At 38.1% G+C, this 26131-nt stretch overlaps 1 protein-coding gene across 2 annotated transcripts in view; it reads right to left on the reverse strand.

Annotated features, from left to right (window-relative positions):
* The window catches only part of PTPRF (protein tyrosine phosphatase receptor type F), a 331301-nt gene that overhangs the window by 204198 nt on the left and 100972 nt on the right, over positions 1-26131 (reverse strand). The window lies entirely within an intron of this gene.

Genomic DNA, 26131 nt, shown 5'->3' on the forward strand with positions numbered 1-26131 from the left:
AAAATAGAACATTTATAAACAGAAACTGTGTGTCGATATATAAATATCTTTAGCATGCATGGTTACAAAGGGCCTATCTATTTCATATACCATCTAAGATTCAAAGGCTTACTATCAAACCTATGCTCAACAGTAAGAAATTTTAGTTTTGTGACAAATCTATTTATATGATGCTCACACTTTTCAATTTTAAATATCACCTATAATGTAATATGTTAAGGGGGTCACTGAATTCTTCTTTCTAGATGCATAATCGAAGCAGATGCTGATGGAATTGAATATATATCTCTGCTTCTTTTTCTGGATCTGATGGTTTGTATTAGATGAAAATAAACATGCATATGGATATGTATCCCTCTTTAGCATTTTCCATTTAAAAGGTATCAGATAAGATTAAAAACAGAAATAGGAAAGCAAGATAAGTCAAACAACTAGATGCTGGGGATCATAGACACCAATAACATTTAAATCCAGACTATACCTGACAAGAACTGAATTTTGAATTTTGCAGTGGAAAGATTTTGTGTGAGACTATTTTCTATTATTTATTTAGTGTATGGTGATGTTATATTAGCCAGGAGACTACAGAGCTATTGTAAAGTAGTTGTTTGCCTGCCAATGATTGCCAGTTCAAAGTGTTCACACTTGCATTATCCAGAGCACACCACAGAAGGAAGATTAGTTCCACACTCATAAGGCTTGAAGGTATTCCTCAGCATTATCTGGGGCTTTTCTCACCACCAATGTCATCTCTAATTCAGGTGTTGCATTCAGGTAGGTCCGGCACTGACTGAATTTGTACTGCTGCTCAAAGTAGTGTCTTTTCCTACCAAAGTGGTACCTATTTATCTACTTGCATCAGGTGAAATCCAGGAGGTTCTGACAGGTTCTGGAGAACTGGTAGCAGAAATTTTGAGTAGTTTGGAGAACTGGCAAATACCACCTCTGGCTGATCCCAGAGTGGGGTGGGAATGGAGATTTTGCAATATCCTTCCCCCAGGAGTGGGGAGGGAATGGGGATTTTGCAGTATCCTTCCCCTGCCAAGCCCACCAAGCCACACCACGCCCACCAAGCCACGCCCACAGAACCAGTAGTAAAAAAAATTGAATTTCATCACTGACTGGCATGTAACATGCTTTCAAACTGCTAGGAGGATAAAAGCAGAGGCAAGTGATATGAACTCACTCCGCTTTTTTCCGTATAGTGGGAGAACACAACTATTTATATTTTGTGCATTATTTTACAAGCACTGTTTCTCTTCTGTTTATTCAGCACTTCTCCCTGCTGTGCTCTAGCTTTTCACATCCTTCATTTATTTTCTTCTCTCCACTGAATGATAAGAAGATGCTAAGCCAATGAACTAAGCACATATCTATAGCTGAATTATAATCTATCACTTCCATGATAAATTCTTTTGAGAGTTAAAATTGCTCTAAAGCACCTTGTCTTAATTCTGGGCCCCTGAGAATTTTAAATAGGGAATATTACTTTGCTCTATGTTTTTAGTGTAAAATTACAAAGCTCTGAACAGCTCTGAAGTATTGCCTTAATCATCAGATCCAGATGATGCCTCTTTAGTATAAAGAAACATTCAGATCAGGTATAAGTTAGTCTTATTTTTACATAAATCCTGAGCAGAGCTACAGGGATAAGCAAGCAGTTCTCTAAGGAGAAGCCTTATTGGAAGTAGGCAAAAGCAGCTCCACTGGAGAGTGAAACGCAGAACTCACAGGTCTTATGCATAGGATTTAATGAATAACACTATTCGTTTCAACACTCAGGACCAGCATCCAGAAATAAATCTTAAGGCACAAATTTGTAAATAATAATAATTTACAGAATATTATGTTTATCTGATTTATTTTTTGTTTCTATGTTATTTCCTTGCACTCTTCCATCACCCTATGACTATTAGTAAATCTGAATTTACATATTTTTGAGCTTACAAAAATTATTTGCAGAAGAGGAAAGGATCTTATGAATATTAGTTCCTAATTCTTGTAACGTAAGCTTCAGCCAGAGGAACCTGGCCAGATGCACTTTCTCTTCATTTCTGATTGATCTCGGGGTGAGAAGAAAATGGAGCTCCCAGAAAGCAGATGACATGTAAATGACATGGTCCTTTGAGGCCTAACTTTATTTTCTTTGTTTTATAATTTACTAGATAAAGCTGTATTATTCATAATGGAGCTCAGATGTTCCTTGAAATGAAACCTCAAACTAAAAATGTACCAGATCCTTGAGTTACCATAAATTTTCCAATATCTTCCTTCTGTCAAATATTTGTCAGAGACAGTCTTACTTTTAAATTATTATTATAAAAAAGTTACATACTTATGAGCATGTTACATATAAACACATAAATGGTGCACAAAATAAACTTTGCTATACCCATTTGAAATGAGAGATTATAACTTCCAAAGCAAGAGGGCCATTTGAGAAAATAATGAGCTTTTTAATATATGACATTAAGTGTTAGGCCCAAAGCAAAGAAAAGAGCACCATCTCTCCGCTTGACATGAAATAGGTTAGGAGAAGGGAAGATAAGGTTGCAGTCATCTCCACAATTTGTTGAAATTAAGTGTAACAGTAGTGATGTAGAGACAAGTTTTCTTTGGAGATAATAACAAGTAATACAATTCATTATGTGAGCAATGGTGACCAGTCAATTCTAACTCCAGAAGTCTCAATAGAGATGTCACTCAAAGGTGAATGTTTCCTTGCATACTGTGAATGCCTGTTCCATGGATGTTTTTGAACATATAATTGTACACATATAGGCCTTCGTGCAATTTTGAATGCTGAACAATCTGAATTTATATGGAAACCAGCTTGACCTTTGCATTTCAGACTGCTTATTGTATCCACAAATTGGATACATGGTGCACTTTCGATCTGAAGCTGAATAGGTGTTTGACATCTATCAATACCTCCTTAGAGAAACCATATATTTTTTACCCTGGGTTTGTCCAGTAGCCACAAAAACCCAGAAAATAGATATTAAATGAGATACGAATGTGCTAATAGGGTGCTTTGTTCATTCGAACATGTTATTTTTCTGGGACTGTATAGCTACCATGTGAACCCAGAAAAATACCCACCTTTTTAAAAAACACAAAAAATGTAGCATGTGCATCCATACCTACTTACACTAAAGCTCCGTTTCAACTTCAGATTAGAAGCATAGCACGTGCTAAATGCAGACATATACCTTCAATGAAACTTGCATGTACAGTGTTGTAACAATCAGGACTATTTGCATGATGAACATGACTAGCTAGAATGAGGCATTTACTTTCCCTAGATACAAAATTTCTATTGCAAAATCATAACAGCTAAAATTATAGACTCTCTGGGGAAGAAAAGAGAGAAGGCATCGCTGATCTGCTCCTCTAGTAATTGTGTGGTTTATGTAGGAAAATTATGAATACTGAATTTGGGAAGGCAGGTTGTAATCATGCTTCAGGTAGTCTTTTGTTACCTGTCGGCTCCTAAACCAATATTTTCATAAATCTTAATACATGCATTTACAGTAATTTTCAGTTTTTCATGAGGCATTTTACAATCCCCCTTACAGTGACAATCCTACAGAGAAACCTGCACACTAGAAATTCAGTGAAGTTTTGTCTAATATTACCACTGCACTGAAACTTCTTAGCAGTTTTGGCACATTTTGTATTTCTGCTTACTATAAACATAAAACTTTGAATATATATATAACTTCTAACCTCATCAATACAGTACTATCTTAGAATCCATTTGCACCCCCAAGCAATTGTCCCTGTTTTCGTCAAGCCAACCAACTTAAAACTAGCCTGTAAGTACTGTATACGTTGTATTTTGGGAATAATTATGTGGCCAACATTTCACTATGGTGAACTCTGTATCTTCCATATTCTCATTTATTTTACAAACATCTGCATTTACATTCATGTTGTAGAATAAAAGGAGGCCAATTTGCTGTACAACCAGCTTCCATTTTCCTATCTGCTGAGTGTTCCTTTGAACACGGTCCACCTGGGGACAAAAGGCAAAGAAATACAAACTTAATATAGTCTATTCAGTAACAACCTTAATAAATCAGCAACGTGGAATGTAATTGTATATATCTTAACTGTTTCTCCTTTTTTAATTTAACTTCAAATGCTGCTTAAGACTTATTGTGACATAAATAGAGAAAGTAGATGCTATTATTTGCTCTTTATTTCTTTAAATGTATTGTATGGCTGTCCATTTCACTAATGTGACTCTGGATGGCTAACAAAAGTTTATAAATTCAGTACAAAAATTGGTATCAATGGCATAAAGTGGTTCCCAAAGAAACCTTATGCAAGCAATTGGTGTCCTAACCTTCATGCCTGAGAAAATAGTCTTCAAGATTTTCCAGGGGTGAATGAGATGAGGACCAATTTAAAGCCAAGTATTATGTACAGTAGTTGCAGGTGCAGCCACAGAAAAGACACGCTTCCTAGTTTTTGCTACATTTCATCCCTAATCAATGGGACCCAAAGCATGTCCCTCTTGCCCAATCTAATGGGATAGGGAGAGACGATAGGAGTTGTGTGGTTTCTGAGATACCCTCTGCCCATCATCCTGTTATGTGATTAGCCATACATATAAACAGTACCTGTGTTGATTACTTGAGTCTAGAAACAAGCCGCCCCCCTGCCCCCCGTTTTGGACCTAGGAGGCCTGTCTGCACTTATCTGGGAGCCAAAATGGGGCGCGTGGGAACTCCTGGAAGGGGCGGGGTGGGGCCAGCCAGCAATTTAACTACCAGTTCGCCCAAACCAGTCCGAACCGGCTGAATCCCACCACTGCATGTAACAAACCAGTATATACTACAGGGAAGCTTCTTGCTACAAAATCTTTTCTTGCATAAAAGCCACCACTCATTTCAGTCATCTTTCAAGGGTACGTGCAAGGGATAAAAATGTTTACCTACTTCATATTTTTAAAGGAGGCATTTCCCTGAAGCAGAATTAATTGTTAATATTGTGAAAGGCTGCTTTTCTGGAAGAAAGTATCATGGACCCCAAAATAACACATTTTCCATAGAATAATGAACCCCACATTGTTTCTCAAAGTAACAAACAGTATTTTCCTGAGCATTGGCATTTAGGTAGCAAAATCTCTCCTACTACTACCTGGCATATTTTATGGCAGCAATTTAAATGCTAGAGAACCTATGAAGAAATTCAGCCACATCTGAATATCACCAGAAATCCAAGACTGGAAACCCCTTAAAAAAATCACTGGCAAGCTTTTTCCATACAGATACCAAGTGAAGTTCAACAAAACAATATTTATTTTTCTACTCAAGTACCACTGTCATCCTGGCATGGGTTGTAACTAATTCAAAGGTAGAGTATACTGACTATTATATAACCATGTTTTACACTAAACAATATTTTTCTGGGGCATTCATATCCAAAGAAAAAAGGCCTTTCTAGATTCTTCTTCAACAATAACTCTCTGGCCTCATCTAGAAGAATTAAAAACAAACACACTAACCTATGTATTTTTCCTTGACTGATTTCTAGATCCAACAATAAACTTCTAAATACAACAATAAACCACAAACCACACACTATTGCTTATTGGTCTTTTGAACTATTATGGGTGAAGTTCCTTGAATATCAGTACTGTTTATATCAGCCTGAGGGGGAAAATGCTCCTGAAATCAAGACTACCTCAATAAGTTCAGACCTAGCTATGTAAAGAAAAGCTGTGAGGATCAAATATATTTTAGCTTCTAAGAACGAATAAGAAAAGCACAGTTGGTTAAGGTTTTTGCCGTTACCATTGCTAATGTTGTATAGTTTCAAGAAAAAAAAAACACCTTTACATTATTTATTATAAATTATGAATAAGACTGCATTATGCTTCTGTAGGAGTGTATAGAATCAGATTCAACTCACCATCTATAAACACAGATGTGTTTATATGTATTCTGAATGTTCAGGGACACACACACTCTTAAGTACAAATTCTTCCCATTAGTATTTTAAAAGTTCTTATTAATTTTGTATAAAATGTGGGTATCGCCTCAGAAGAGTATCATAATATTAATAAACTCCATTTTAATTTATGGAGATGTTGAGCTAAATGTAGTATTTACTTTAAATATATGTATTTCAATCATTCTATTTACAGGAGTAAAGGATATATTTACTCTGCACAGCCCATTAAATCTATTTTCACCTTTCCATCCCCCTCACTAGGAACCCTGAACTCCATAAATGTAGACTAGAAAATACAGTACCATTTGCTGGTGAACTGCTGAGAAAAGGTTTCAACATGACTGGTATTAACTGTGGAGATCTGCAACCTTCTATTTATATATAAGATAATTGGTAAGTAGAAATATTTGCATTGCTAATTTTCCTCTATTAAGAACAAATCCAAGGTCTCCATAATAAAGCTTAATGGTTGCACTTAAGTTGTTGTCACCTCCCATCTCTTTCTTCTGACAGAATGTTTCATCCCAACAGCTAAATTCTCAAAAAGCTTACTGTGTCATTGCTTCATTATTACAGAGGTTGGTGCAACAACAACAGGATGCTGACATCCTGTGGACAGAGTCCACAAAGAATAATACCCTTTTCAAAAAACACCAAACCTCACTTTTGTGGATTGCTATCTTCTCATTAGGAATTAGTATTTCCAATTAATACAGTTAAGGGCAGAAATTGATACCTCTTGATACCTCAGTTGAGTAAGATCTGTAGCCATATATTTTAAGATTTTGAATTGGTCAGATAAATTGTACTTTTTGGTTCTATTAAATATAATAATCCTTAATGGTTATTCCAGGGGTGTCAAACTTGATTTCATTGAGGGCAGCATCTGGGTTGTGTTTGTCCTTGGGGGCAAGGGGGCCATGGCCATGGTGGGCATGCCCTGGTGCCTGATGGGCGTGAGCACCTGTGATGGCTGAATGCTAAGGCAGAACTTCTCTCAGACCCTCCCTCCCTCATTATAATCTCTCTCCTTCCTTCCTTCCTTCCTTCCTTCCTTCCCTTCTTCCTTCTCTCTTCATTCTTTCTTCTTCCTTCCCCTCTTTCCTTCTTTTTCCTTCCTTGCTCTCTTCCCATCTTTCCTTCTTTTTCCTTCCTTGCTCTCTTCCCATCTTTCCTTCTTTTTTTTGTCTTTCCTCTTTCCCTTTCTCCTTTCCTGTCCCTTCTTGGATGCTCAAATGCAGAAGGAGAAACATTTCTCCTTTTGTTTTGTTTTGCTTTTAATTTGTTTTGCTAGCCCCCTGCCAGGAAAAATCGAGCTCGGGGGATGGGGGGGCTTGAGGTTGACACTCCTGGATTCTCTACGACAGCTTTCCCTAATAGATGCCACTCAGACATATGTCAGGTATGGTAATAAATTTTAACTTTCTTATAGAAGCAGCTCAAAGATACATTTGGATTAGCTTCCTTTATTGCGAATAAGAAACCATGTGCATGCAGAAGAGATGCCTACCACAATACACAAGACTGAAGGCTAATATATGTCTGCCTCCGAGTTTAAATTATAGGACTCCCTTCTGTCTTTCTGAATCAACTGAAATCTTCAGGGCCTTGAAACAGAAAGACACTGCTCACAGTTTATTTATTGCTTCTGTCTTGCTGTGGGTTTTTGCCTGCCGATCTCAATCCCTACAATATGTTGGAACTACGTGTCACTCATTATATTGGCTGTGGATTCATCAAGTTACAGTTCAAGAATATCCAGAAGTATTGGAGAGTTCACTAAGTCATGAATCCCAATCTCCATTTGTGTTATGAATGCCACAGGCAAAACATTATTGCCATCTACCACCTTACAGTATAAAGTTAACATGTATTTTATAAATCCTGAGAAAGCCAATGGTAAATAGTGACCAATACATATACTGTATACTAGTTGATTTGAAGACTTTATCAAAGAAAGCAATTCTTCAGTGCAATTCTTCTCGTCTGCAGCTTCCTATCATAACATCCTTCCTCTGCAGGATGTGACTTACCATGCAAGAATGGCATACTCTTTCTCTGACAAGAGGTGACTTTTCAACTCCTAAACTATAAAAATACAAGAAACATGTTAACAGTGTGGTTTAGTTAATTGTCTTGAGAAATATTTAATTGTGATCTGCATTCTAAAAAGGGTCCTTCTCATCTTGCTTGCCCCAAGTCATATTGCTTTTCAAAAGGAAGTAAATTTCATCTTTTGCACCTCACAATGTTGTATTTGTATATATGACAACCGATCTCAGAATCTCTATATGAAGTTAGCCTTTTCATTTAAAATACACATTAAAGCTGAGCTCACTTTCTGGAGACTTGATGAATATGTTTGTGTAGTTTTTGTGGCAACAACATGCAAATAATTTGCCTCTTCCTTAGTTTGGAATGGTTTTTCAATTTCCCAGTCTAAAGTATCTAGAAGGCCACTCAGCAATGATATCAATATAATACATGTTGCTCTTCTAGCTATTTTTCATGGAAGCTTAAAACAAAAAGAAAAAATACATGGTGTCTAAAATAACACCAGCTGCAATAATAATAAAACAGTAATGTCTTCGTTGAATTTAATTTGATTGTATGGTTTTTTTTGGCAACTACGTGGAAGAGATTTGCCATAGCATGTTTCCTATATGTTCCCTCCACCCACCCACCCCAAAAAAACTTTTCAGTTTAGTTTACAGCTGTGGTTTCCTGGTTGTCTCAAGCAGGATGCAGGTTCAAACCTATTTAAAATTTTCTGAGATCATCTTCAATGGACTTAGTGCTTCCAAGTGAGCTGGATGCTGATATGGAATCAAATGCAATATAGGTTTTACTTTTATGAACAATATGAAAATACCTATAAAAAGATATGTTTGCCACTTCGTTAACATCTTAATACAAGTGTCAAGTTTGCAACAATTGTATAGAAACAAAGGCATATAAACCTGGAGAGTACGAAACAATGGCAAAACAGTATATACTTACAACAGAACTTTAACCAAATTTAAGCAAGAATGGTTCCCATACATACAATGAATTATGCAGCATGGCAAATGCTGCCACTTGTCTATAAGCATTGAAAATCAACTGATCAGTTGTAGGATTTATGAGGAAAAAAGAACAAAACAAGAAAAGCAATCCGTAAGATACAAATGGTCATATTATGAAGACACAAAATGATTATCTGTATACAAAGATGGCAAGAGCAAGTATAATAGATATATGCCAGGGGGCAACAGTATTTAAGATGTTACTCTACTTACAGCCAAAATAACTGCAGGGATGCTGAGATGGCTGGAACTTTGAGGACTGGTTGCATGTCCATTTCTTTTCAGCATTGCTGTAACTTTGAACAATCACTGAATGAGCTAGGACTATCTGTATCCCTCTTACTGCATTATTTGAGTCCTAAGTGTTTCCCCCCCTTTCGTTCTACTAGTTATGAAAACAGGAATTTACTTAATTTCTGAATTTTTTTTCTTTATTGATTTGGAAACATGTATGTGCCACAAACTGATCCTACTCTCTTTCTATTAGCTTTGGAAAGGGCAGGGCAGTAGGGCAAGAGATACATTAAGTCATAGGTTAATCCACTTTTGTCAGATGCTCTGAAATTACATATGTTTTAGTTGTTTCTTGTACCTGCGGCATGTTCTACAAAACTTTCCTGGTTCAATTAGGACATGCAAAAATGTACTTTTACAAATAATAGCTGTTACAGACAATTGTATAGTTAAAGTATGGGCTTTTATTATTTTGGTAACAGCAAAATGGAACAAAGAAAAGACAATTAAAGACCAAATTTGCAGGAGAAAAAAAACACCTCTCCCTCAAAGCCCTAACCAAAATGCTTTATCATTTAATATACAATATAAAATATCCAAAGCATTGAATACCTTTATATTGGTTCACAAAAAAATATTACAAGTTTTTTCTACTACTATGAATGACATAAGATAGGGCTTTTCAATTATAGCACAGTACTTGAGAATAGTCTCTCTCTCTCTCTCTCTCTCTCTCTCTCTCTCTCTCTCTCTCTCTCTCTCTCTCTCTCTCTCTGGAGATTTGCCTTACTCCAGTATCACTGGAACAATTATCTTCCTAGGCTTTTAAGTTCTAATGAATTTTTCCTGCTATTTTTCCTGCATTGTGTTTATATAAATTGTAAAGACAATTGTTTGTGGGATATCTTTGGTTTTTACAAACATTTTTGATTGATTAAAAACACACCCTGATTATTCTCTAAATAAATTTTTGTCATGCCTCTCAGAGAGAACATCCACAGAAGACAAGGAAGAATCAAGAGATGACTTGGTTCTCTTCTGCTAGAGGACATATTTGTATTTGTCATATTGTGTTATAATAAAAATTAAAAATATATAAAAAAAGGAAAGAAAAGTGATACAGTTGCACCCAAGTACCCTCTTCTCCTTAACTATTTTTGTATCTCAAACCCAAAGGCAATTAAACAAAAAGAGACAATAGCTAGAGCACCATGGAGGAAGACCCAACACAAATTTCAATGAATACAAGTGAGAATTCACGATGAAGTTTACTACATGGCAGTGAGAGTAATAAAGAAAGTTATTTCCTATCTCCTGTGCATATTCATAAACAATTTTAGGGAGATAAGGGCTTGTTACACTCTGATTCTAAAATGGAATTCATAGAACCACAGAATTGTAGATTCAGAAATGATACTAAAAGTTATCTGGTAACTGCACAATGCAGTTCACCTCTGACAGATGGCTATCCACCCTCAGTTTCAAGACCTATAGTAATCGAGAACTCCCCATGTCATATGGCAGCCTGTTGTCTTAGTTATTTAAATTATTTATCAAATATTTTAAACCACCCATCTTGCTCACAGATGGTTAGTAGCCAGTATATAAGTAAGTAAGTAAGTAAGCTTTTATTGCGGTCAGAGACCAAATTAAAATAGACAAAGAAAGGGAGCATATTTTACAAATGTGGATAGATCATGGGACAGTACACCATCTACTGCCTCAAATACAATCTGTACTGTCAATACTAGTGATCCTCTGCCATCGGGCTTACCCGTCTCTTATATAAGTAAATTCTAGGAGAATTCAATTTTATCCTACCACATTATTTAACATCTAAACAAAAATGGTGGTGATGTTATTCAGGGTTAGGAGCCACATTGTCATTAATATGCAAATAATATTCATCTTTTAATCTAAGCCAAAGGATAGTGGATATTCTGAATGAGAGTTTGAACATTATAAAAGACTAGATCATAACTGAAAAACTGAAGCTCAATCCATACAGGACAATACTTTTTTGACTGGGCCTCTTGCCCATATCAGAGGTGCCTCCCCCTAAAAGGTCAGATGTATACCCTGTTTCCCCCAAAGTAAGACAGCCCCAATCGGGCTTTTGAGTGCATGGCAATAAAGCCAAGCGCTTATTTCAGGGTTCAAAAAATATAAGACAGGGTCTTATTTTCAGGGAAACATGGTAGTTTTGGGGAACCATATGGTTTATTTATGGATCCATCGTTGTCACTGGAAGCAAAGGTGGTTTCAGTAGAATAACTTTTTATTACACTACATGCAAGCTCCTGTAGAGAGATAGTCTGGCATCTCTTATATATGAGATAATAACTTCTGGATTACATTGGTGCAGTACATTGTATGTTCAATACCTCTAAAGACAATTTAGAAACCTTAGTTACTCTCAAACACAGCTTTAGGTTATCAACTTAAACTGATCAATACAAGCAACACTGGCCTCCAGTCAGTTTTTAGGGGCAGTTTAAAGTATTGATGTCAAATTGTAAAGCTCTGAATGGCTTGGGGCCAAAGTATATAAAACCATCACCTCTTGTACTACCTGTCTGGGCACGTTTGTAATCTTTGGAGGCTTTTTTTCTAAAACATCATATCCTCATATTAGACAGGTGGCTGCAAAAAATGTTCACAATTGTGGGATTCCATTTATGAAATCCTGACTAAATTGGTCAGCCTGTTGCTTATACTGTTGCCCTTTTGACATAAGCTTACTAGGATATTTCCTTCTCCTAGGTATTTCTGATAGTTTAATATTTTTTTAATTGTGCCTAAATTATACTTGGATAGAATTTTAATCTTTATGGGTGTATAAACGAGTGTGTATATATTTCCTGCAATATGAATTGATAGTTATTTTATTGTTTTTGCTTAGAGTATGTGTTATTATTACTGATATATCAAAGAATATTCGTTGCTGCATCAGAAAGTATAACAAATAACAAACAAATTGTGATAAAGAATGCAAAGCATCGAACAGAAACGAATACTTATATACTATTAACCTGGTGAAAAATAGATATATCTGCAAGAAGATTCTTCTACCCAAGAGAAGTGAAACAAAAAGCCTTTCTAGGGAATGGATTGGCAGGTGAGGCCCCCAGGCAAATGCTTATCTGAGCAGGTTTTAAAACATTACCAGATAAGTCTATTATCTTTTGTGGCTGCCAAGAGAGGGTCCAAGGGCCAGAAGTGGAAATCCAGGGAGGATATTTTATTTCAAGAACATTTATGCAGACTATCAATATGTCTTGTGATTACTTAAAGGTCATCTGACAAGTGCTGGTGAGCTTTTAGAATTAAATGAAGCTCAGTCTTTGATTTAGTAGAACTTGCTATATGCAATTACTTAAAACGTTAATTTCTTACATTGACACTATCCAACACTGGTCTGCCTTTCTTCAGCAATGTCTGCGAATGTGTTGAACTCATTATGTCAAATGTTTTAGTGCTAATATCCTCTGCAGTTGTAATGAAAAATTGCATTTAATTCTGGGGTCTTAAAGATGAAGAATAAATTGAACAGAGAGAAATTGATTGCAGTTGGTCAAAGAAAGTCAGGTGTTATGAGATAAAGTTTAGTTTATATGAAGATGGACTTTTAAGTGATTGTGATAGTCCACCAACATAGGGAAACAATGTTGAACATTCAAAATTCATTTGTGTACACATCTTCATCTTCTGACTGTGATTGAGGCCATAATATCTGGTGTGCCTGCTTTTTTGCTGCCTATCACTGATAGATATGCAAAGGAATCCATATTTTACAGAAACTCCTAAGCATAGTTGCTGCCTTTGCTCCTTCTTCTTCTAAGTAAATTGCAGCCAATTATGCACTGAGTGGAAAATCCTCCCTCTCTTTGGGTTATAAATTCACAATACATATGTAATTGCTCTAATTTTTCCCACCTCCTTTAGGGAGAAAGGCTATTTCTTTGTTAAAGGATATTACTAACCCTCTGGCAATTCCATTTTTCTCTCTGGCACAATGATTCTGAATATATCAGTTCTCTTTCACATACACATAGACAGAAAAAGAAAAGGAAAAAAAGGCCAAGGAATACCTTCTGAGACAATGGGAACAGCTACTGTACATTGCACGCATGTACAAAGACAATATTTCCCCTCTCTCTGTTACAGAAACTGTGACGAGGCTAACACAAAACAACAGATGACACTTTCATAAATACTGAAGTGCAGATACCCTGTAATAATGCAGAGTTAACAATGTGCATATTTTATTTATGCAATAGACAGCAGGGATCTGCTGATTTATTTGCTAGAGCTAAAAGCTTTGGAGGCATTATTGGTGCAACTAAGCAGGAGGGGTTAAAACTAAATTTTAAAATAAAATCCAACAGGAATCAGCATTGCTCCCTTGTCCCATTTTCATAAATCCTGCCTGTTGCCTTCTCCCAAATAAAGAAATTTCAAGACTTTAACCTCCTTATATTTTACTCTTATGCATAATTAGTAACTATGTCAGCAGATTCCTAGGAATTAAAAAGACATTCTGAAAAGCCACCAGTCTGCCACTCTGCATGTTTCGCTTCCTATCTTGGAGCCTGAATGAAATAATCCTCAGGAACAGCCAGGAATTATGCTACTCTTGATTTATTATTATCTTCAGGTTCTTCCAAGACAGCAGTATTTCTCTCATTTAGGCCACAAGATTCTGCTTCCCATATTCATTCACATTCTGGAACCTGGAATACAGCATAATAATACTGCACTTATTTGCACACACAAGATTATTTTTTAATGTCACACAGTAACATTTTATTTTATTTCTTGTTATTTCAAGGAATCAAAGTCAGCTGACAGCCTAAAATGTTATATAGAAGAATTCTGACATGTTTTTAAACTTTATGTCACCAGGATGTTTTCTTTTCATGTTTTACCTCCACCCCTTTTATTCAGAAAACACATGGAGCTATCGTGTTGGGTTTATATCACACACTCAATGGCTACAGGGCGCTTGTCTATTTCTCTTTACTACCTAATCACCAGGAGAGGAAAGATGCAGTACGGCATTCAGAGTATGCCCTGAATGTCTGAGACCAAGACCATTATAAATTCTGATTTTCTAGTAAAAAGTACTCTAACAAACTGTCTTAAGACAACCTAGAAGGTATAATATGGACAAAAACTGAATATATGCACTATCTGGATCCAGAAATTCTGAAGCAAGCCAGACTGTCTTCTCTATAACAGCTTAATTCCCCACTGAATTAGTAGAGAAGTTAATCTATAATAGCATAATATGTTGCAGCATTTCCACAGTTCAGGAAAGTGTTGTCAGCACTTCTCAGTTTCATTCTTTACTTCCAATATCTCTCTTCAATTTGGCTCTTTTTTCCATTTGCAATATACAAAAAATCTGCAGGAGCAGGGAGCATCCCTTATGCCTCACTGTTGACTGGGATATGACTCATTAGAATTTGGACTGGGTCTAAAGTTTTAGACAGATGGAATATCTAGTGGGTACAATGATTTGGTTGCTAAATGTTTTGTAGAGTTCATCAAGCACTAGAAGTGCAACTGGCTAGCAATCAAGAGGCAACTAGGCCAAATGTTTGTCTAATAATCTCTGTAAGTGAAGCTGCAGATAAATTGCTACACAGGATATTACAGAAATATGATATTCTCTCTTTCTCTCTGACAAATGTCTATACTTGCCCATCTACCACAGAAACTCTGGGCAATGAACAAGAATAAAAGCTGAATCCAAACCTAATTTAATTTTTTAAATTAGGAAGGCTGCTTGACTCTAAAGTGACTTTGAATAGCTTTAAATAATCAAAAATTAAAAATAATATAAAGGGAAAGGAATGTGTACACAACTCACTGAACAGATAACAAAAGAAAATCTGCCAACCTAATCAGGTCTGGGAGCAAAGGCAAGTTTTTAAAGACTTGCAGAACTCTTGTAGAGTCAGAGCTATGCCAATATTCAGGGAGATGCTGTTCTAGACGGCAGGTGCTGCAGCACAGATGTAATTCCAGACCATAGATTACATTGATTAATTTAAGGAACTTGGAGCACCCCATACTATCCAACCTTACTGGCAGGCAAAGACCACTAAAGACAAGCAGTCCCTCAAATAACAAGGCCCAATGTCATAAAGGGCTTCATAAATTACAATCACTATATTGAATTGGAACTAATAGCCAACCAGCAACCAGTGCAGCTCACAGATCAGTAATGTCACACGACTGTATCAGAGTACTCCCATTACTTACCATTGCTACTCTACCTGTAGTTTCCAGAGGTCTACAGGTGCAGCACGTTGCAGTAATCCAATAAGAAGGGGACTAGGCATAAGTAATCATTTGAATGATCTTCTTTTTAGGAAAGGATACAACTGATGCACAGGAGGGACCCGTGCAAAGGCCCTTCTGGCCATAGCTGCCACCTGCTCTTTGAGTTGTACCTGTGAATCCAGCAGGATACCCAAGGTGCATACTAGTCTCAAATGGCAAGTGCCACCCCATCTGAGATCAGATAAAAAAAAGTTACCTGATCTAGGAGGCCCTGAATAGCCAGAGCCACTTGGTCTTGGCAGAATTGACCCTTTGTCAGGATATTAACAGCGTTCCTGGACAGCCCAAGGATGTACAATTGACTATCATTTGCACACTGAACTACCAGTATGACCAGTGCACTTTTCCTACTGGATGGAGGGCTGACTAGATCTGGTTCAACTAATGTCTTAATTCCAGAACCCTGTGCAATTTTTGTTTGATTATACTTTCAGCAAACTTCCCAAGAAAAAAAGTTGAGACAGGATTATTACCATCCAAAAGGGTTGGGTTCAGTGATGGCCACAAAAGAGTGTAAGAAAGATGACATTGACAGAAAATGTCACATTGACTACCAAAATAATGAAAAGAAAAGCATTAAATAAGTCCAAAATAAACACGAAGTATAAGCGTAAGTGGTTCACACGGAAAATCTACCTAGTTCATATGGTTATAACAAAGGAAAGAGGCACAATGTAATCAAGACCTGCAAGATTTTGTCATAATAGCTACAGTAGTCTTAATAAAAAGTATTTTTAGTTTTCCTGTAGAGTTGTTTCTTAGTCTGCTCCACCTGGTGGGGCTGACAATTCTTGTAGCAATTATCACAGCTTCTTTCAAGGCAAGATAGCCGGATGTGAGTCCCTTTGTGTGAAGTGGGGCCGTGCGGTGCAGATGGGTTTGCTGACTACGTACCTGGCTCCCTGCCACGTGGCAGCGACCCTGCCCGAGCTACTCGACGTCATTGCCGGGGTGGCGGTTGATACCCCCAGACTTATTGTCATGGGGGATTTCAACCTCCCATCCGCAGGTGAGGCGTCAGAGGTGGCTCGGGAGTTCATGGCTTCCATGACGGCCTTGGACCTGACCCAGTTAGTTCAAGGCCCCACTCACATAGGGGGACACACTCTGGACCTGATTTTTATCTCTGGTCAGTGGTTGAATGATCTTGGTAGAGGGGACCTAGATATTAAACCCTTGTCATGGACAGATCATTCACTCCTTCAACTAGACTTTCCTACCGCTTGCCCCCACCGCAGGGAGACGGAACCGACCAGATGGTTCCGTCCCAGGCGCCTGATGGATCCCGAAAGGTTCCTGACGGAGCTTGGGCCGTTTCCTGAGACTCTAACACATGACTCGACTGAAGAGCTGGTGGCCGCCTGGGAAAGGGCGGCCGCCGGAGCTTTGGATCGCGTCGTGCCTTTGCGGCCTCTGACCCGATGCCGATCTCAATTAGCTCCTTGGTTCTCTGAGGAGCTGAGAGAGATGAAGCGTCGGAAAAGACGCCTAGAGAGCATTTGGAGGACTAGTCAATCCGATTCCGACCGGACACAGGTGAGGTCCTATATCAAGACCTACCTAGTGGCGATAAAAGCGGCAAAATCTAACCATTTTTCCGCTCTTATCGCATCTGCAGAGAACCGCCCAGCCGCCCTGTTTAGGGTGACCCACTCCCTTCTTCGGGGGGGGAGTGCGGGAAGATCCCTTGCAGGGTCGTGCTGAGGATTTTGTGCAATTCCTGCACGATAAAGTCGCTCGGATTCGGGATGGCTTGGACTCCGATTGGATGAGTCCACGGGAGGAGACCGGGGCAGGCCTTGAGAATGTTATCTGGGAGGAGTTTGATCCTGTGACTCCCGAGGATGTGGACAGGGTTCTGGGTAAGATTAGTGCCGCCACGTGTTTATTGGACCCGTGTCCCTCCTGGTTGGTACTGGCCTCCCGGGAGGTTACACGAGGCTGGCTCCAGGGGATTATAGGTGCTTCTTTGGGTGAGGGTGCCTTTCCTGCTGCCTTGAAAGAGGCGGTAGTGAGGCCCCTCCTCAAGAAGCCTTCCCTGGACCCGGCTGAATTAGCCAACTATCGTCCAGTCTCCAACCTTCGTTTTGTGGCGAAGGTTGTTGAGAGCGTGGTGGCACGACAACTTCCCCGGCACCTGGATGAAGCTATTTATCTAGACCCGTACCAGTCGGGCTTCAGGCAGGGGTACAGCACAGAAACGGCATTGGTCGCGTTGGTGGATGATCTCTGGAGGGCTCGGGACAGGGGTTGTTCCTCTGTCCTAGTCCTATTAGATCTCTCAGCGGCTTTTGATACCATCGACCATGGTATCATGCTGCAGCGGTTGAGGGGGTTAGGAATAGGGGGCACCGTTTTGCGGTGGTTCTCCTCCTTCCTCTCCGACCGCTCGCAGTTCGTGTTGGCAGGGGGGCAGAGGTCGACCTCGAGGCGTCTCGCATGGGGAGTGCCGCAAGGGTCGGTCCTCTCGCCCCTCCTGTTCAACATTTATGTGAAGCCGCTGGGTGAGATCATCCGTGGTTTTGGAGTGAAGTGTCATCTGTACGCTGACGATACCCAGCTGTACATCTCCACCCCAGACCACCCCAACGATGCCCTTGATGTGATGTCCCGCTGCCTGGAGGCCGTGCGGGCCTGGATGGGGAGGAACAGGCTCAGACTCAACCCCTCCAAGACTGAGTGGCTGTGGCTTCCGGCGCCCCGATATGGTCAGCAGGTGCCATCGCTGACTATTGGGGGTGAATCTTTGCCCCCCACGGAGAGGGCTCGCAATCTGGGTGTCCTCCTGGATGCGCGGCTGTCTTTAGAAGAGCATATGACGGCCGTGGCCAGGGGGGCCTTTTATCAGGTTCGCCTGATTCGCCAGTTGCAGCCCTTTCTGGATCGGGACGCCCTGCGCACGGTCACTCATGCCCTTGTTACTTCCCGGTTGGACTATTGTAATGCTCTCTACATGGGGCTCCCCTTGAAGAGCACTCGGAGGCTCCAACTGGTCCAGAATGCGGCCGCGCGGGTGGTTATGGGCGCAACCCGTTATGCCCATGTGACACCCCTCCTGCGCGAGCTGCACTGGCTCCCGGTGGTCTTCCGGGTGCGATTCAAGGTGTTGGTTACCACCTTTAAAGCGCTCCATGGCATAGGACCCGGATACCTCCGAGACCGTCTTCTGCCACCAATAGCCTCCCACCGACCAGTTCGTTCCCACAGAGAGGGTCTCCTCAGGGTGCCGTCAGCCAAGTTATGTCGGCTGGCGACGCCCAGGGGGAGGGCCTTCTCTGTGGGAGCCCCAGCCCTGTGGAATGAACTGCCCCCGGAAATTCGTAAGATATCTGACCTCCGGGTGTTTCGCTGCGCTTTGAAGACCCTGTTGTTCCGCCAGGCCGGACTATCAATACAATAGTTTTAAATTGGGGTATTTAAATTTATTGGGGTTTTAAATTTGAGCCATTTATTTAATCATTTTAAATTTTATATCATTGTTTTGTTTGTGTTTTTAAATAGGCTGTACACCGCCCTGAGTCCTTCGGGAGAAGGGCGGTATAGAAATAAAATTATTATTATTATTATTATTATTAAGAGAGACTTCCTTCAAAGAAGTCAACAATGGCACATGGACCCAACTTCATGAGTTATTCCTGGGCTGCTTTAACAATCCAGGGAAGACCTGGATCTAATAAACAAAGAGCTGAACTCAGTTTGAAGATCCCTGTGATTCAGTCCAGCCAACCCCACAAGACCATGTCCCAGGCATCTCACTTACAACTGCCCAGTCAAAGTTCAACTCCAAACAAATCTAAGTGATTTTATCTGCCAACTAGAATGGATATTCCTCACAGCTGCCTTTTAGATGATCCTATGGCTGGTCCCTAATGGATCAACCTACCATATTTTTCGGACTATAAGATGCACCAAGATTTTGAAGAGGTAAGAAAGAAAAAAAAAGTTTTTGCCCTCCCTGGCCCTCAGGAGCACTCTGCAGGCCGCACAAACCCTCTGCGCATTCCGTTTTTCGCAAAAACGGGCAAAAAATGAGGCACACAGAGGGTTTGGGAGACCTGCAGAGTGCTCCTGGGGGCTGGAGGAGGGCAAAAATGCCCTCGTTTTTGCAAAAAACAGGCATGTTTTTGCCAAAAACAGGGCACGCAGAGGGTTTGGGAGGCTTGTAGAGCTGTCCTGGGGGGCTGGGAGAGGGCAAAATTGCCCCCATTTTTGCGAAAATTGGGCAAAAAACAGGCTGTCAAGGTTCCAAACAGAAGGAAATAATAGGAGACAAACCTGGATGGCTGCTATCTTAGTTTAATCACTTCTTTGCACTCATTGACAATCGCAGATGAAAATCTTGTTAGGGCTACTGCCCTGTGCTTCCCACCACCATTTATCCATTAGTTATCACCACCCACCCAATCACACTGCTGCTGCTCCCTCCAATGTGACCTGGAAGCTGGCTTATGTTAAATTCTTGTGTATTTACAACCAGCATCTAAACAGTTAATCCACTTGTTATTTCCGGCTGGCCATGATGATGTCATCCCCCAGCTATTCCCTCCCGTCAATCCTATCAGTTCCTGGGAGATTTGACGATACAGATGTTGGGCTGAAACAAGTGCGTTCCTCCCCCCAAGAATGGCAGCTCCATGCCGACAGCACGCTGGAGCTGACACAGGCCTGTTTTTTCACAAAAATGAAACGAGCAGGGCGGGGCTTTGGGAGGCCAAAAATGGCTGTATTCCATGTATAAAATGCACCAAAATTCCCACCCTCTTTTAGGTAATGGCTGTTGATGGATGCAATAAGGGTGAAATAACAATGATTCACTGTCCTCATTACCTTGATATAATCCCAGATATAATTTATTCATGTCAGTATTGCCAAAAGATAAGAAAGACTTGACATTATTAATTACTCAATTTCTAGACAGATTCACAATTTATGTAAAAAACATCTTTGCTTAATTTCTCTATCTATAAACAATATGGAACGAAATCTTGTCCTTTGCAGCTACTTGTACCTCTAAAAGCCAGCAACAGAAATTGTAAGATCTGAGTAACCACATAATAGAAGCTGTTAAGACTCTAATGAATCTTCAAAAGGTTCAGATACTAGTTTTCTTTGCTAAAATAGTTTTGTTTTAGAATGCTAATGTTTACAGTTCTGCAATGAAGTGGACTTTTAACATTTTTAAAACAGAAGATATCTGCAGTTTGTTTGAAAGGGCCCTCATGTTGCATAACTTTATCTTAATTCATGCCTTTAAACTTTTTGGAAATCCAATGTGTCCTTGAAAACATTTTTGTGTGTGCCACCCATTCACACATTCAATGGTGAAACAGCTACAACCACCATCACTATTATTGTCTATGGATTTGACATTTATACATATTCTTTGTGGTATACTGCATATAAGAGAATTGAATGTGCATGGGTATTGTGTATGAAAAAGGCAGAAGTTATAGAATAAGAAATAACTAAAGGGAATCTCTTTATATCACATAGATTCAGTTGTTCAGAAGGAGCTGTATACCTACAAACATCATCAAATTCTTCAAGGGGCATTTAAATATTATATATATATATATATATATATATATATATATATATATATATATATATATATATATATATATATATATATATATATATATATATATATGTCTTTTTCTTTTTTCATAGGCTTTTATGTGCATATTCTTTCTAGCCAGGTTCCACCTATGTAAGCTAAGTTGTTCTTCAGCCCTAGTTCTGTGAAATCTCATTCACAAGTTTCTGGGCTTTTTGTATCCTGCTGAAAAGCAACAACTCTGTGCTGCAATTTGGGAGACTCAAATAGCTATTTCTGCCTTATAAGGCGTCATCAGTGAGCCATACCCTCTTCTCAAGTAACTCAAGGTTACTTGAGAAGAGGGTGTGGCTCACTGATGACGCCTTATAAGGCAGAAATAGCTATTTGAGTCTCCCAAATTGCAGCACAGAGTTGTTGCTTTTCAGCAGGATACAAAAAGCCCAGAAACTTGTGAATGAGATTTCACAGAACTAGGGCTGAAGAACAACTTAGCTTACATAGGTGGAACCTGGCTAGAAAGAATATGCATATATATATATATATATATATAATATTCTTAGATACAGTGTAGAAAATAAAAAATAGAACTTCTACTCCTACCATTCCTGGAGGAAACTGGCACCTCAACTGATGCTCTAAATCAAAGCAGATCACGCACGCACACTATTTCAGTAGGTGAGCCTCTTTTGTGTATAATATCTAAATTATTATCTTAGGAATACTATTATCCCTAAAGTATTCTTCTGCCAAATGGCACATTATAAAGAATCAAGTGCCAACAGAATCCTTTTGGGGCTATTTAACCTAATATGAAAATTATTCTTCTATATTTCAGATTATTCATCGAGGGAGCTAAATTATAGTTGCCTTTAATAGCAAGGATGTCTTCATACACACAAAAGAAAGATACCCGCATCTGTAGTAAATTCACAGTGTAACATAAAATGGTATTTCATATTTCTTTGTTGGTATTCCAAAGTCCATGTAATTCACACAAATCCTTCTGGGGAGTCAATAAAACAAGAACTGAACACATATTAAGCAAACACTTAATTGTGTTTGTTTGCTCAAATGTGACTTTTTTGAAATGCAGATCAGCAGAAAATTCACCTGATTTTGTCAGTATGAATTCTGTATGAAAACATGACATACATTAAAACAAATGACCAAACAAATATATGGTGAAGTAATAACAGTTTTTGTATATCATTTTTTTCTCTTCCCGGATCCTCCCAAATCAAATTAAACATAAACCAACTTAGTGTGAGAACTTTCTGATATAAAGCTTACTGATGTCTTCGTAATTGTTTCCATACAGTATAGTACTCAAAGTGTATGCATTTTGATAACCTCATATCAGTCTGTTACCATTTCTCTGGAAGTGCATTTTAAATCAAAATACCACGTACAATAAAAAAAAAAAGCTTAAGACCTCTTTGTGCTTTTTGCCACATTTCAAATTATTTCCATATGACAAATAACTGACTCAGACCATTTTATATGTCACGTTTCTGGCTTAAATTGCTTCAATAACTTCTAAATTTTATAGGATGAAAAAAGCTAGATTTCCTGAGTGCCACACTGTGCAATACAACTAACTCAGGCAGGCTATTATTTTGGCCATTTTTCAGCAACACAGAAAAGTGTGTACTGAAAGAAAATAATGCATAATTTTATCCCATGCCTTGATATCTATTACATTTGTCATTACAAAATAAAATCCACTACCACTTTAAAATGAAGCAAAAAGATTCTGTTTTCTACATATTAGGAGGATTTTAATTCACTTCATCATTCCTGATTTTGTATTCATATCAGAGATATGAGGAACATTTGATATATTTCTTATAGAACTTGGATTTGGTCTAAAAAGCAACCTCATATGCTTCTACTATAAAGGAAATGTAATGTAATAGTGAGCCATATGATTAATTTTTAAATGTGCAATCTGAATTCTCTTCCATATCTCAAACATATACATGCAATTATCATTATACAAATATATATGAAAGAAGGAGTCATTAACTTTTAGCATGTAGAGGAAAGTCAGGAAAATATGCTATATGCTCTGTCTCAACTAGGCAGGCAAAGCCATGTGAATAAAAGAACATTCTCTTATTTTCTGTTTATTTCAGCAGCAAGTCATTCATGGAAGCAATTACTTAAAAAGTAATCACCACTGGTTAACGTGAACTCTGGAGTATTGTATATATTGTCTACTATGGACAATACTGGTAATCCTTGGTTTATGACTGGTTGCTTAATGACTGAAGTTATGATGAAGTTGAAAAAAGTGACTTATGACCTGTCCTCGAAGTTATGACTACTGCACCATCCTCATAGTCATGTGATGGCATTTCAGGCTCTAAGCAGTGGCAGCATCACGTGATCATGCTTTGCTACTTTTTTGTCATTTTCTGGCCAAAAACTAACCCTTGGACAAGCTGGATTCGGACTTAATAATCATGTGATTTGCTTAATGTTGTAAAATTGAGACCAGTCATGTGGTTACTCAATTTATGACTGAAATGATTTACAACCCAAATTCTGGGCTCAACTGTGGTTGTAAGTCAAGGACCATCTATAAGGTCTGCCCAACAATTCTGCCCAACAATATTTTCATTTTTCTGATTCAAACAGTATTATTATGTCAAGTTAAATTATCTACAAAAATTACTTTGAATGAGCAAATATATAATATAACATACATTATAACATCATCATTTGTATTGTTCCAGGTTGGAATGTGAGTCTCTATACAGGCTGAATCGCTCATCAGTCTCAGCCAGTATAACCAATGGTAAAACATGCTAGAAGTTAAAGCTCAATATTACATCTGAGAAATGACAATAAAGAAGTCCAGCTTTGTGTGTGTGTCTGATATACATTATGATATTTGAATAAGGCTAATAATGTTATTGTTCTACTAGAAATTTTCATTTAGATTGGTATAGATGGTGTGATTCTTGAAGAATCTGGAGTTTGGATGATGTATACATCTGAGTAAGAGAAAAAGATCACTGGTATTGCATTTTTCAGATACATTGGTAGAAAGCAAGATTAAAGATAGAATTATTAAGCACAGATGAGATAGAAAATACCTTAAAGATTTAAAATAATCCCAACACAAAAAAAGAAAAACCCAATGTACAATTTTGATGTTTTAGTTCATCATTTAATAGTAATATAAATAAAGACAAGGAAGGCACCTAACAATTTATGCCATACTGGTTGTCAAGGCAACAAGGTAAACGTATAATAAAAAGCAGAAATGGTCAGCTGAAATGAGTCGACATCAGAGAAGGGATCTAAGAAGTGGGGCTTAAAAAAGACTTTAAAGATACACTATTAAGATGGAAAACACATTGAACATGTAGCATACTATGTTATCAGTGAATGAAAGAGGAAAAAATAAATTCACAGATCCTTATCTTGTTCTAGCTCATTGTATAAACATTCTAACTATCTCATCACATTCATTATAAGCAACACATTAGCAACAAAACCAAAAACATGCAGTAGTATAAATGACAATATAATATAATATAATATAATATAATATAATATAATTAATATAATATAATATAATATAATATAATATTTATTATATTATTGTATGTATATAGTTGTTTCACCATATTCTTGCATGTTGAAATGTTTCCAAATTGGAATCAGTGGTTTACTAATTGATAGAATTTAATGGCAGATTCATTTACTATATGTGTGTGCGTGCGTGTGTGTGTGTGTGTGTGTAGGTCTTTGGTTATTCGGGCTTTCTCCCACATAAAATTGGAAGTGTCTTGGCGACGTTTCGACGAAGTCTCATTTGTCATCTTCAGGCTGGTGTTTTTGGCTTCGTGCTTCTAGGAGCAATGTGTGATCGCAGCTGTTTCTTCCTTTTAACTGCCAGTGGGGGTGTGAACTGATTGGGTAGGAGCTTGGCTGTTAAAAGCTGCGCTCACACATTGCTCCTAGAAGCACGAAGCTGAAAACACCAGCCTGAAGATGACGAATGAGAACATATATATATATATATATATATTTGTTTTTCTTTTTTGTAGGTTTTACGTGTATTTCTCTTTAGCCAGGTTCTACCTATGTAAACCAAGATATTATGCAGCCCTAGTTCAGTGAAATCACAATTCACTAGTTTCTGCTGGCTGCCAGAAGAAAAAAAAAAAGCCCAGAAACTAGTGAATTCTGATTTCAATGAACTAGGGCTGTATAATATCTTGGTTTACGTAGGTAGAACCTGGCTAAAGAGAAATACACATAAAACCTATGAAAAAGAAAGAAAAACAAATATTGTACCTTTACACGGAAGATACATGAGATGAGGGTGTGGCTAACTGATGAGGCCTTATAAAGCCGAAATAGATCTATCTTAGTCTCCCAATGGGCAGCAAAGGGTCTGCTGCCTGCCAGAAGAAAAGGAAAAAAAAAAAAAAAAGCCCAGAAACTAGTGAATTGTGATTTCACTGAACTAGGGCTACATAATATCTTGGTTTACATAGGTAGAACCTGGCTAAAGAGATATATGTAACATTACATAAAGATTGAAATTCAAAACTATTGATCACTTAGCTTGTATCTATAACATAAATTTATCAACATTTTGGCAGAACTTAATGTAATAAGGATTTAACTTTTTTTAAAAAAAAACATAATATGTCTGCATACAGACTTACAATCTAATGATTATCAAAATATTTTCCCTTTAGAATAGTAAATGAATCTACCATTAAATTCTATCAATTAGTAAATCACTGATTCCAATTTGGAAACATTTCAACATGCAAGAATATGGTGAAGCAACGATGCGCACATAAAATGTGTCCTCAAGAATCTCATATATCCACACCATAATGGATTATTCCACACTGAGTATAATTATCTGTAGAGGAATTCATTGTAAACACTTTCAATTTAATGAACTTAAAACCTCCTACTGATTAAA

The sequence above is a fragment of the Pituophis catenifer genome, unplaced genomic scaffold, assembly GCF_029215685.1.
Source record: "Pituophis catenifer annectens isolate HBS135680 unplaced genomic scaffold, rPitCat1.0.hap2 SCAF_3, whole genome shotgun sequence".
Classification (NCBI taxonomy): domain Eukaryota; kingdom Metazoa; phylum Chordata; class Lepidosauria; order Squamata; family Colubridae; genus Pituophis; species Pituophis catenifer.